The sequence below is a fragment of the Meleagris gallopavo genome, chromosome 10 (assembly GCF_905368555.1).
Source record: "Meleagris gallopavo chromosome 10, MGAL_WU_HG_1.1, whole genome shotgun sequence".
Lineage (NCBI taxonomy): Eukaryota > Metazoa > Chordata > Aves > Galliformes > Phasianidae > Meleagris > Meleagris gallopavo.
In genome coordinates, this window is record NC_139413.1 from 6,128,156 (window position 1) to 6,142,253 (window position 14,098).

Here is a 14,098-nt window from a genome sequence, read left to right on the forward strand (position 1 = left end):
GGCATGTGAAGGGTGTGAAGGCATTGCACATAGATGTGCCTGAGTGCAGCAACCAGAACTAGGCTGTTCCTCAGCCTTTTTGGAGGAGGACTAAGGCAAAGCATGACGTGGTCTTCCAAGAGTTAATCTCATGACTTACTTCCAGGTCACCTTTCCTTTACCCTGCTGCAGAAAAAATACTCATTCTTCTCTCTCCATAGCTGTAGCTGGAGAATAGGGATTCTCTCATAGCCTCCTTCACTTTCATTTTCCACATTATGGAAAAGTTGATGTTCATTTCCTCTGTGTCTTCCTTAATCAGTAGCCATGTAGGATGGCATTTTCATAAGTCAATGCAACAGCTGATGCATTCCTCTACCCTGTTCATACTTTCTGTGTGCCAGCTTTCTTCTGCTTTGCAGTCCAAAAACTTTTCCATTTAGTGTTTTCCACCTGTAGCCCTTTTAGCATTGAAGCACTGTAAAAGCCAGATCTGCCACTGGTGCTTCACTGAAGACAACCACTTGTAGGTATCAGCATTGTCCCTATATGCAGCTGATGGAGCTACAATGATAAACTTGTGTGAGGCATAGGTGGTCCTACCATGGCATTTCCCATCAGAGCTTTCATCAAGGGGTGGAAAGTCTGTGTTCTCCATTACACGTGCAGCCACAGCAGGGTGTCAGCTTCAAGAATTTCTGGACTCCTGTGGTATCATGTGAATTAGTTGAAAATCACATGGTATGTAGGTGTGTGGTCAGCTGGATTCCTGTGCAAGAGGCTTCTAGGGCTTATTTAAGTGGTTCTTGGCTACTGTGTATATGCCTTTGAATACTGTGTTTAACAATAATGTATTTGAAAATCAGACAAAATTTGAAAGACACAGTAAGAATAATCTGAGGAGCATTAAAAAATCTTAGCCATGGAGGTGTTCCTTGTCTAGAGTCTGTTCTTCCCTTGTAAGTTCAGTTTAGAACCACAGTGTTCCAGGTATGTGATGATAACATGTATCATGTGTTGTGACAGACTGGAAACTCTCCAGCTACAACTGCCTCTGGATTGACAGCATTCTGCTGTCTTCTTCCCTCACCAGCCTGAGTCTTGTGCTCTGCTTCCTGCTGAGTTCAGCAGCAGCTGTGCAGGAGCCAATGTGGGAGCTTTTGGAGGGACTGTGCAGGAGCTGCATCTACCAGCAAGAGAGATGTGGTAACTGGGAGCTGGGCAGCATCCACCAATATCTCCTGGCAGTGAGATGAAAGACATAATTTAGGAAGAAGATGAGTTGGGTGTCTCTGAACAGTTTCCATTCAGAAGGAACATTGGAAAAGTAGTCATATTTTCTGTTCACTCTGTTCTCCTATTTCTTTCCTGTGAAGACATATGTGTTAGTCATTAGCTGTTGGTGGAGTTATATTTAGTCAATTTATTTTCCTTGTTCTCTACTTACCTCCTTTCAGTGGCAATGCCACTAAATGTAAATGTAGCCAATTTGCAAACTGTCAGCATCTGTAACTTGCAGAAATCTCACCAAAGGAAGCAGCACAAAGACAGCAGCACTATGTGGTACGGGGATTGATATAGTGCAATATAGTGCAAGGCTTGAGTGGCTTCATCAGCCTATTCAAAGGGAGTAAAACACAGAAAAACTGTGGAGCAGCATTAATATTGTCTGAATGTGTAGTATTAGTGCATGCCAGGGGTCAGAAATGGCTCAGCACTGCCCTTTGGGCTGGGACTGTGGGTCTAAGCACAGCAATACAGCTCACAGAGAGACCTCCTTCAGGGCTTCAGAAGTGCTTGCTGAGAGCTAAGGGTATTGGTGCCATCAGGGCTGTTGGTGCTCTTTGAGGAGGTTTGTAGGAGTAACAGTTTGGATTTCATGTTGCAAATGCAAATTACTTTATAGATGAGGGACCGTCTTCGTCACAGAGCTCAGTACACCAGCTTAAGTCCTGCATTCAAAACAGAACATGTTTAGAGGACCGCAGGTAGGGAGATGCTTCTTTGTCTGGAAACCCACAATAAAATAGTGATTTGCCTAGTCCAAAAGGCTAAAGAACCTTCCTTGATTCCTCAGCCATCATCACTTGGCTGGGAAAAGGCAGCAACTTCAGTCTTCTCTGTTTTCTCTTGTTGTGGAAGTGAGAGAGCCGCAGGGTGGGAGTGCGAGCAGTAGCAGAGGTAGCGTGAGAGGGACAGGGTGGAAAATCTCTTATGCTGCTAGCTGTTCTAAAGAGGACAAATATAGAAGTGGTTGGTCTCCTGATGTTCGTGTTATTCTCAGCAAGTGAATACCAATGAACTTGGGTTAGCTAGGAAATTACTGAGGCCTCATAAAGTCTATTTAACTCAATTATTTTGCAGGCAGGCAAGTGAGTTTGTTTTGTAGATTTCAGTGAAGCTGTCCCAGAGAGCTAGTGCTGCTTCTCTCCTTCAGCTCTGTGTGCCCTGGGGAGGTCCTCTGCTCCCTTCTCACTTCATGGCAGGAGCGGTGGTACTTGCATGGCACCTGAAAGGAGTTTGGCTACACTGCTCTTCAGGACTCCAAAGAGGTCCTCTGTTCCAGGGCTGCACTGTCATGAGTAACAGAGTTTCTCCTCTTTCTCCCAACGGCTTGCAGGTTAAGCCAATGGCCTCTTTTGTATGGACATAGAGAACCAGGTTTCTCTCTCCATCAGATGTTTGCAGTTATGAAATCTGTCCAGAGAACAGCAGAACTCTTAGGAGACATTTCCTACACCCCAAATACCCCAACCTTCCCTGGGGATTATGAATGGTTTATTGATTTCTTGGAAAGACAGTGTTTGGGACTGGACACAACTGTACCTTCCGAGCAGAGCAGGATAAACAGATTACCAGGATGTCTTTAAGCCCAAGTTCAGCTTTTGTGGACAGTGTGATGCCTGACTCTTTCAGAAAGTCTCATCCCCAGCCTGGCCCCAGAACTCTGTATCTCAGAGGTGCTCACTTGCCCAACCATCCCTTGCCATATTTCTGTAGCAGATCATTCCTGCCGTTTTCCTTTCTGTATTGCAGTTCATTCTTTCAAATCCTCTCTCTGGATTGCCAGACTGTTAGAACACTACTCCTGCCCTTCAGTAACAGTCCTGCTTTCGTGTTCAGGCTTGAGAGCCTACCTTTGCTGTTCTGAGCTGGCCACTCACATAGCACTGTAATCTGATTTGATCATGGGGTCTTCCTGTACAAAAGGTTTGTCTTGGCCCTGGTGAATGATTAGCCTAGGTTCTGTCAGGTTGGTCCATATTCACTATTGGAGCTGCTGGAGTTTTTGTTACTGGTTAGGTTGTCGGTTTAGATGGATTCATTTCAGTTACAGACATCCCTTTTTTTTTTTTTTTTTTTTTGCTTCTCTGTTTCACTCGCTGTCTCTGTGTCAGCAGAACTTGTCTCCTCTATGCAAAACTGAGACAGTTCTTATGGGAGACAAGTTTGAAGCGGTGTTCCTTGTAGCACTGTGGGAGGTTGCACAGACAAGGCTGAGATGTGCTTCTCATGTGAGATGATTGAACACTTGGTCATGCTGTGGGATGTGCATGCTGTGAGTCGTCCCTGGGGGCAGCACATGCACCCGCAGCATGTTGCAGCAAGGAGCTGAGGGAATGGAACAGTTCCTATCTCATTCAGTTCTTTCACTTTCCTTCCGAATTGCTTTAGGAAAGTGAAGTGCTGTTTGTTTACTCATCCATCCTCTGTCTGGCAAAGATCCCAGCTTGCTGAGATGTGAAAGAAATCATCCTGAGAGATGTAAAACTATTGCATGGTTATTCCCAGCCCAGGGCTGAGAGGCTTGCATCATCCGCCCCCGGCCACTGTGATCTTCTTCCTCTCAGTCCTTCAAAAACCCTTACAAGGCTACACCATGCATTGCATCTGTGTATGGCACTCTGCCTCCCTCTGTTTCTACCCTGGTGAAATGAAACTATGTCCTGCTGCTGCATGTCACTCAGCTCTGAGCCACATACCTGCTCTGGGCCAGCCTGCCAAGACACCTGGCTCCAAAACCCTTGTCACTCAGTGACTGTAGCATACTACATAGCACAAGCTCCTTTGGACAAGTGGCCCAGTGAGCTGCTTGGTAACGTCCTGGTCCCTGTCCTGCCCTGCCCTTGCTCCATTGTAGCATCACTCAAGAATGTCTGTGCTGATTGTATTCTCACAGTCTAATGTCTAGATGTTTTCAAGATTATCCTCCTGACTTCCTCCACATTGCATCACCAGATGCTGATTTTATATCCTCTGTGCACTTGAAGAACAGCCACTTTATGAGCAAAGTCAGCATCATGAAATGCTGGAGCTGGGGGTGTGTGAGCTGCTTGAAAATCCTCCTTGCACAACCCTCAGCCTTCCATCACATGGGTCTTGCAGGAGGGGATTTCCAATTCAAGCAGCTGCAGAGGGGCCAATCCTGGCATGCTGCGTGGCCTTGGGGCAGTACTGCTAGCAGGGAGGCAGCCTGGCCCGGCAGTGCTGTGGTGTGGGGACTTGGCTCAGTGGAGCTGGAACCTGATCTTCATCCATTCAATTTTGTGTAACAGAGAACTAGCCATGTAGCTAGATCTATGCAGTCATGGCATACATCCTAGGCCTGTGCTGTCTACTTCTTACTTGCATTGAGTAGCATGTGAGGGTTTTCTCTATTGTGAATCTGCTGTTTTCCAAGTGTATCCCGTGACAATTAGAATCATAGAATCATAAAATAACCAAAGTTAGAAGGGTCCCATAAGGATCATCAAGTCCATGGATTCTGTGGAAAACAAACAAACATAGCCTTTGTTGTCCATCTAAAATTGATATCTGTCCATTTAATGGGATGCTCACCTCCACCTGAGCTTGACTTGTGTGGAGCAATGAGCACAGCTCTTAGCTCACCTCCAACTATTTGAAGTTCTGTGGGTCCATGCGAATCCTGCAGTGCTCTGCCCTTCCTGTGGCCATGCGGCACAGGGGTACCTGCTCTGACTATCCATAGTCCAGGGAAAGAAGGAGGAATGTTGGGACAGCAGGTGTGCAGAATCCGGTGATGGAGTACCCATGGGGAAGGAGGATATCATGGCTGTGAAACAGATTCTTGGAGGACGGAGTTGCAAAACCCCTACATCACTACTGAGGATATCCTAGCACAGGGATTTTAGAGTTCATAGTGTTGCACCACTCAGAAAAGCACAATGTGCCTCCCCTGCAGCTTGCAGACAGCGAGGCTGATTGTAAATGTTTGTTGTGGTAGCAGCAGTGCCACAGGCTTGGGCAAGCACGTGCTGAGGGCCTGTCCCCAATCCCTGGGGACAGAATACACTCATGCATGGCCAGAGCTGAGTGGCTGTGCCCTGTCCCATGCGGGTTGGTGGTTGGTGGTGAGCTGCGGTCTGCATCAGCCTGTCCTGCCAGGAGGTTTTCGAAAGAGCCTGCTGTGCTGCTCAGAACAGAGTGACTTTGAGTTAAAGCTCCTCTGTAGGAGTCTGCTTCCTTTGTTTTCTCAGCAAATGAGCTATGTGCTGAGGAAGACAGGGTTAAAATGCCGTGAGGGAGAGCAGGCTGGGGAACCCTATCCTGCAACCAAAGCATCCTTTCTCCTTTCATGCTGGGGCCGCTGGCCTTGCCAAAAAGCCAGGAAAACAGTGGCCACACTCAGGTTCAGCCAGGGGCTTCTATCCCACCATCACAGCCAACCTTGGTGGCTGCTTACCATCTTTGCTCAATTGCTTTTTGCCTTCCCAGAGCTGAGCTTCTGTTCCTGGCCTCCAGACCGTGTTAGAAAAACCTGGCTTGTCCTCACTCCAGGCCAGAGGCAATTTGAAAACTGAGCCCTCTGTCTGCCACACACATTGTGACTGTGGAGCTCTCAGGGTTTGTTCTTCCCTAGACAGAATTCCCCACTCCTGAGAGATGTCCTGGACAAGTTCTATTTCTTGTCTGAAAAAGCAGTGGGGTGTTCACCAGGACTGTGTGAACAGATGGTTTATTAGTTCACAAAAATTGTAAGAATCCAGACAGAAAAAAACTTTTTCTCCTGCTTCTCTTTCCAAAGAAAATATTAGAGAATATTCAGTTTATCAAAGTGTTTTGGCTATCCCCATAGGAGATGTTTGTTTCACTCTTACAGTTATTTGTTTGCTTTTGAAACAACTGCTGTTAGTTTTGAAATGAAGCCTTATTTTGAAATGAAACGTGTAAGCATTTAATTTTAAAAAGTGAACAGAAAGCTACTGCCTGGGAATGTGGCTGCCCAGATCTGAGTCTCGGCTCTGCTAACATGACTCAGTGCAATTCCACAACTGACTTGATTAAATATCTGAATTGCAATCAGAGGAAAGAGGTTAGTTTTAGCAGAACTTGAGGTTGGTTTTAGCAGAACAAAAGGTTGGTTTTAGCAGAAATTAAGGAAATTTCATCCAAATTTAATATGTTTGCTCACATTAAGAGCAATCACAAAACTTTTCATCACATCTAACCTGTGAGTGGACTTCAAGGAGCTCCAGTCCTTACTTTCCTTACACATACCTCTCAGCTTGGGGCCACAACATCATCCCCAGTTGCAAAAGGAAGCTTCAACATGGCTTTCTTGACACTTGAGAGGCAGCATCAAGAGCCTTCACTTTCTGTATGCTCAAACCCATGTTCACAGCTGGGGTGCAAAGACCAGGCAGACCTCATCTCTTAACACCTGCTCAGCCCCTAACCCCTTTCCAACTCCTCCTCCACTGCCTCTGTTGATCTATTGCTCTGTTTGCCCTAGTTGTCCCCTCTGAAAAAGGTTCCTGCTCCTCAGTTCTGCAGCTCAGCATGTGGGAGCTGCTGCCCGGACATGGCTTGCTGAGGGGTGTCACATTGGTGTCAGCATGGCCAGGCTGCAATGCAGTGAGAAGGAATGGTGTAGAGAATGTGTGCTGGGAGTGCTGAATCAACGATGAGTTGAACATTTAACTTAATATCTTTTTGCCCTGTAACAGTAGTCACAGCAGCCTATGCTTGGTTTCTGCATGTCACTGCCATGATACAGGCACAAGTGAGTTTATTTGCAGGTAGGAAGCTAGGAAAAGAATGAAATTCCACCAAGCATACCACATGAGGGAATACAGCTAGTGCTCTAAGAATAGCTTATCTGATGATGTGTCATACTCCAATGGCATGTGGAGGATTGAAAGTGACAGATGGTCCTGTTTCACTTACATGCCCTCTATATAGAAAAGTTGATTAAGACTCAGCCAAACAAAAACTTAAAATTGCAGTCCATTTTGTAGCCACAAAGGTTCCTGCCCAGCCCAGAAACCGGTGATCTGGCATGACTAGCTGGCATCTATTGCTCCTCTTTTTAATTATTGACCTCATTCAGAAGCTTCTCCCCTGTTAAAAGGACAGTCATCTTTCTTCCACTCTTCTCAGCAACAAGAGATGTCATTGCTCAGCTTTCTTGAGTGGGTAGGCTGTTGACAGGTCCCTGCTGCCCACCTGGCACCTGGCAGGTGAGGGCAAAGAGAGGAGGAGGAAGCAGGGAAAGTGCAGCCAGAAAGAGGGTGTATTTTGTTTGCAAACGTTCTGACTTCAGGGCATCCTAGTTAAATCAAGCAAGAATGATCTTGTGATGACATGGCAGCCTCAGGGGGTTGCAACCTGCCTCCTTCGCTTCTGCTGCAAGGCAAGTCCTTGGAAACTGCCACCTCCATATGCTGGCATCCACGTAGGGCTTGTCTTGTTTATAAAGGTCCAGATGTTTCCCGCACACATATGAGCTGGTACTTGGTGTACTTAGTCTACCTGCCAACACATAAAGTGGTATCTGGTCCTCACAAACACATTCATGCATCTTTTTCCCTTTCACTGCCCAGGGTCATTCATACACATAGTAGTTAGGAGCTTCTCCATTCAGGCTGAAGCTATCTGAGACCTAATTTTGTCATCCTGACATGAGTCAGTGTGACTGTTCTCAGAATATGCCTGTTTCTTTTCTCTCTGCTCAAGTTCTGTGGCAATGCAGATGGAGGCAGGAAATCACCTAAACCTCCATCCTCTGGGAAGCTTGAAAAGTAAGCTGAAGCTCAGAATGCAGCTAGTGATGTCCTGATTTGGCATGGCAGTTTACACTGATGTGGAAGACAAGCAGCAGTCATCATTCAGCCTCAGGGGAAACTTGCACCCCAATTGAGACCTCTCGTATTTCTGTATCACAGACAGTTCCGTTTTGCTTGTGTAATCATGCAAAGGACAGAATCCAACTGCAGCTAGAAGACCATCACAGGTAGAATGTTCTTCAAGGATTTTGCTTTAGGTCCATTTTTTTTGTAAATGCCAAAACCAGATCCAGGAATGGAGAGACCTAAGCTCTCCTTACTCATATACTTCATGGCTTAGGGCCATAGTAGCATTCCAGATTGCAATAGGAAGGCTTCAGTGTAGCTTTGCCTGCAAAATTTGGTGGCCTGCTGGTTGGAAGTGACAAAAAAAAAAAAGAATTTGAATACTGGTCTCTGGTGGAGTAGGTACCTTGAGAGAGGCCCTGGAGAGGGGAAGAAAACCCTATGACTTCATTTTGATATCTCCCAGCCTCCTACAGAGGAGTTATGGGAGCAAGGCATCCTGAATTGCCTTCTGCAGGGCTTCATTGGTATCTATCTAGCCTTCTCCATTGCACTCAGAGGATGCAAGGTAGCTGTCATGGTGCAGGAGTCTAGCCTTTGGGACATGGAGCTCCCAAAGTGAGCAGTGAGGGGTGCCCGAAATCCATGGTCAACTGCTCTTTTGGGAGAACCCGAGTAATTCCCACACATCCTACCATGGCAAGTTGTGGCATTAACACCTGCAACTCAAATTGATGCCTTGGAGGAAGTGTACCTGATTGTGTGCGTGCAGCAAGACAGTGGGTTGTGTAGGAAGTCATTTCTGGGAGCAGAATCATTCTTTGTGGGGACATCTGTGCTCTCCCAAAGCTCATCTGAAGGGGACGGTCCTAGCTGGGGCTGCATTAGTTTAGCTATGGCCCAGCTAGGGATGGGACTGATGGAAAGCTGACTCAAACGACAGCAAGTACCCCGGGAACCAGGATGGCTCACCCACTGTGCTGCACAGGAGTAGTATAGATTGAAAGCTCTGAGTGCCTGTCTTCAGCACTGCTCTGCTGTTTGATAAACTAGTGCTGGAGACCAGAACAGAACCACAGGCACAGCCAAGGACTGAAGGCAGTCCAGATACGAAATGCGTATGTGAAGCACATTTATTATGTGGCTGCAGCTGCGTCATCTGCTATCTGAGTGGTCTGGCTGACGCTTTAACAGCCTGCCTGAGGGCTACTTGTACACGCTATCTTTATGTCTTATCCCCAGCTGCATTCATCTGTTGGCTGGCTGCAACCACAGGAGGAGCTAGGGATCCTTCCATCCTTTAAACAGTGACAGAGTGTCTCCTGCAACCACCCAGTGGCCGCTCTGGTATTTCAAGCTGTGGAAAACTATCAAGGCAGGGACAACATCCATAGGGATGTGAACGCACTCGAAAAGTAGACCCACAAGAATGAAGTTTGACAAAGCCAAGTGCAAGGTGATGCACTTAGGTTGAAGCAATCCCAGATATGAGTACAGACGGGGAGAAGAACTCATTGAGAGCAGTCATGTGGTGAAGGACTTGGGGATCCTGGTGGATGAAAAGCTGGACATGAGCCAGCATTGTCTTCTTGCAGTCCAGGTCAGCAGTGACCTGGGCTGCATCAACAGAGGGGTGGCAGTAGGGCAAGGGAAGTGAGCTCTGCTCTGCCCTTATAAGGCCTCATATGGAGTACCTGTGTCCAAGCCTAGGGCCCCCAGCACAAGAAGGATGCAGGCTGGATCGGGTCCTGAGGAGGCCACAATCAAAGGGCTGGAGCACCTCTCCTATGAAGAAAGGCTGAGAGAGCTGGGCTTGTTTAGCTTGGAGAAGGCTGTATAGAGATCTCACTGTGGTCTTTCAGTACTGAAAGGGAGTTTACAAGCAGGAGGGGGACCAACTTTTTGCACCATCTGATAGTGATAGACAAGCAGGAACGGCTTTAAAATATGAGAGTAGGTTTAGGCTAAACATTATGCAGAGATTTCTTACTCAGAGGGTGGTGAGGCAGTGGAACAGGTTGCCCAGAGAGGTTGTGGATGCCCAATCTCTGGAAGCATTCAAGGCCAGGTCGAATGGGATCCTGGGCAGCCTGATCTGGTGGTTGACAACCCTGCCCATGGCAGGAGTGCTGGAACTAGATGATCTTTAAGGATCTCTTCAACTTGAGCCATTCTATCGTTCTATGATATAATTCTATGAAAGATCATTTCAGTTCCTGAGGTCTACACCCAGTCTGGGACCAGCAGGTGAGAAACAAGGCAAAGAAGAAAATCCCAATGCTTTCACACCCCATTGGAGCCCCAGGAGCCGGGCAGTCCTGGTCTCTCCAGGGAGAAATGGCATAAGCAAAGCCCTTTATTCAGAATTGCACTACAGAATTATAAAGGCCAAAAATATTTACCTCTGAGTAGGATTATTAAACAGCCCTCGGCTCAACAAAAAGGTACACAAGAAGTGAGGAGTCTGATAAACATCAGTGCTGAGAGAACATGTTAATCCATGTGCTTATGTACATGACCCTCAACAGATTGTTATCTGTGTAACTTCCATTACTTAGGAGAGATCTCTGCTCTTTCCTTATGACTGCACTATATCCTCTGAGTAATCTAACCTTTTAAGTTGCTTTTTAACCAGAATTGTTTCTATTTAAAATGATGTGATTCTACAACTTCTTGATATGATTTGTAGTAATTTATAATACATTTCTTCCTGACCTTGTATGAATTGTCAGATTTTTCTTGGCCTTGTAATGCTAAGCCAAAATTCAGCCCCAGCCTGCAGGACTCTGGACACTGACAAGGTCTGTCTGTTGGTCCATTTTCCCCAGGCTCCCAGGACAGAGCCCTCTAGGCTTTGTGGCCCCTGGCATTGCCAAGCTCTTCTCTCTGCCCTTCTTCTGCTTTGATCCATGGTCTTTCCAAGCTGGAAAGTTGCCTGCTGCTTCCTGATATATGTTCACCAAATGAACAATTAGTATCTATCAAAGCATAAACAAGCTAACTGCAATACTCACTGACTGTATCAGACTGTCTGTCATGGTCTGTCTCTGAGGTTCCCCTAGGCTTTGAAACAAGTGCACTGTCCTAGAGAGGCAATGAGCAGTGCCAACCAGCAGCAAGCAGGCTGCTCCCAGCTGCAAAGGGGAATTCTCTCTGCTGCTCAAGAGTTTTCACTCTGAGGCATGCGGAGGAGCTGCTTTTCTCTCTGTAAAGCCATCTTCACAGTCTGTTGAAAAACTCTCCTGCTGGACTCCCTGCTCCTGTTTAGCTGCTGGCTTGATGCTTCCTTTGAGGAAGCAGCTCTCTGTCTTCAGTCTCTGTACATACCTTTGTATCTGACTGCATCTGCAGAGACAGTTTTTAGTGATTTTATGTCTCTCTGCTCTTTGATTGGCTGCGTTTACAATATGTAGGAGTGGCACAGAAGATAATTATCCAGGAGAAATTGTTTCCACTAAGCTCAGGCTTTAGTTACTGATTTCCCTTTCTCTGACGTTCTGGCATGGCTTTCTTTTTATATATTAGGGTCAGAATATGGCTTGCTTCTGGAGACCAGAGACCAGACATTCAGCTCAGACCTCCTGCATTGTCATTCTTGCTGATGGTCCCAGCCTGTGTGGTCCAAACAGTGCAGATATCTGGGAAAATGTGAAGTGTCTGTGGAGGGTAATTACCTTCATCTGCTTCTTGCTGTTATTCCCACAGACCCAGGCAAGAGGTAAGGCTGCCTGTGCCTGTGCTCAGAAGGGCCAGAGCCCTGGCTGTTGCCTGGCACAGGGCAGCTGAGCCCTCTGGCTGTGCCTGTGCACGGGCCACAATGCACTGGCATGGCAATGCAGCACCTTCCCTGTCTCCAGGGAGGATGCTTCTTAGGAGAGCAGTTAAGCATCACTCCAGCTTAGCTGGGAAGTTGTTCAGGTTACTGAAACCCTCTGGGACACAGTGAGATCTTGCTCATGCAAGCAGGAGCAAATATTTTCTTGTAAAGGGTGGATGCTTCATGAGACAATGTACAATCTGGTCTGGAAAAGACCAAAATTAGTCCATCAAGCATGGGGCACAAGAAACACTGGAAGAAGTTTCTTGTTGGCAGGTGTGTACTCTGGGTCTTAAGAGAAGTGACAGGGAGAAAAGCAGATTGTTTCAAAAGGCTGCACATAACCCCAAATAATGCCCCCAATAGATGTGTGTGTCCCACTAACCTTCTGTGCTGGTGATAGCAATCCAAATAGGCAGACATGGACAGTAACAGAAACACTAAATTAAAAAAAGACAAAGGATAGTGAGTCCTTTGACCTCCTTGAGATAAGGCAGTGATGCAGTGTCTCAGGGATTTACTTGGAAATTGCAGTGTTGATTTTCGCCTTGTGAAGGGTTAAATGTTTCTTTATCAATCAATCAATAAAAAAATCAACACTGATTTTTTTATTTTTTTTTTTAATAAATAAACCAAGTGGGTCTCAGGATTGTCAATAAGTAGGCATGAATTTTGACTTAAAGCCAATAGTAAATCAAATTATTATGAAAACACAGTTCTACCCACATCATGTTTTGTCTTGCCTCAGCCTTTGTTCTGTTTGCTCTCTGAATGAACACAAATAGATCATTCAAGTGCCTTGGGCAGTGGCCCAGCTCCACACCCTCGTGCCTTTGCCGATCACCAGAGGGTTGTGTGGGCGACCAACCCTGAAACCACAGAAACAGTAAAAAGTGCAAGTCCACAGGTGGGATTTTGTTCGTGCTTGGGATCTGCTCTAGCTAGTAATCCCCTGGGAACAACTTTATCTCCTGAAGAGGTGACTAATATTCCCATTTAGAATAACTGATACTGGCTGTCATATTTTAAAAGCTGAATGTGCAAGTCTTTGCATTAGGATGAGGAAATGGGTGTTTGAGGAGGCAGTGGATGTATTTCAGTGTTTGCAGAGGTTTGCTTTGCTGAGTGCGGATTCATAGGAGAAGCATTCCTTTAGTTTTCCCCCAGTCCCACAGTTGCAAACACAATCCACAGACCTGCTTCTGGCACTGTATCTCTCCTGATCTCCTCTTGCCTGTGCTTGCCTGCTCCTTCTGCCCAGTAGTTATCTCCCTGGAACGGGTCAGCCAGATTCACTCCCTCCTCCTACTTCAGCCTGCAGCCTTTCTAGTGCCTCATTCTGCTTACAAGTGGGGTGAGTTCCAAGATGTTGTGCCAGCATGGCACACAAATGTTAGCTGCAGTTTGCACTGGGATGCTGTCTTGCTGCTCAGCACCTCAGTGGGATCACGTTCAGCCTGTTTTCTGTTTTAGCCCTGACAAATGGAGTTTCTGCTTTCTGCTGCTGACACCGGGCAGTGCCAACTTTACAGCAGTAGGAACAGCTGCGCTTTACCAAACACATTGCATCTTCCTTGTTCTCTCTTGCTAGTGAACAGGCAATAACTGTGACTCATGCTGGCTCTCTAAAAACCACAGGTTAATTATTCATCATTAGTTGTAACCATCTGTGGTAGAAAAGGTGATGACTTTTGAAGGGAGGTGAAAGGTGACTAAATGTTTCTATTGCTTTTGGTCTCGGTTCTGTTCCGCTCTGCTCTCAGTGGTTTCATCTCAGCCAGGAAGCAATAGCTCTGCAGTTCTGATGGGCACTGAGGGGGCCAGCTCCTCCTCAGAGGTGACCATGGCTCTTACATGAGCTTTATCACCCTGTCCCTTCCTTGACACATGCAGGGAGTGGGAAAGAAATGGAAGGAGTATGTAGTGGCCACCTCTGCAGTTTATGCAGTAGTATGGCTCAAACATAAGACGTAGTAGCAGTGGAGATCGCTTTAATATCGTGGCATTGTCAGTAATCCCTGGCTGATGACTGTATTCTGTGTAAGGGTTCTTGTGAAACGGCCAATGAGAGACAGACCATGAAGTCCCTGTTAGCTGAGGCAGCAGAGCTCTGTCTCTCCAGAGCCATGGATTTTCTCCAGAAACTTCCAGATCCCACCACAGGTGGTTTTGAGGGGTGACTCAAAACCTCAGTGCACAAATCTGGCTG

At 46.5% G+C, this 14,098-nt stretch overlaps 1 long non-coding RNA gene across 1 annotated transcript in view; it reads left to right on the forward strand.

Moving 5' to 3' along the window:
• Positions 1-14,098, forward strand: part of LOC109369241 (uncharacterized) — a 122,605-nt gene that overhangs the window by 80,477 nt on the left and 28,030 nt on the right. The window lies entirely within an intron of this gene.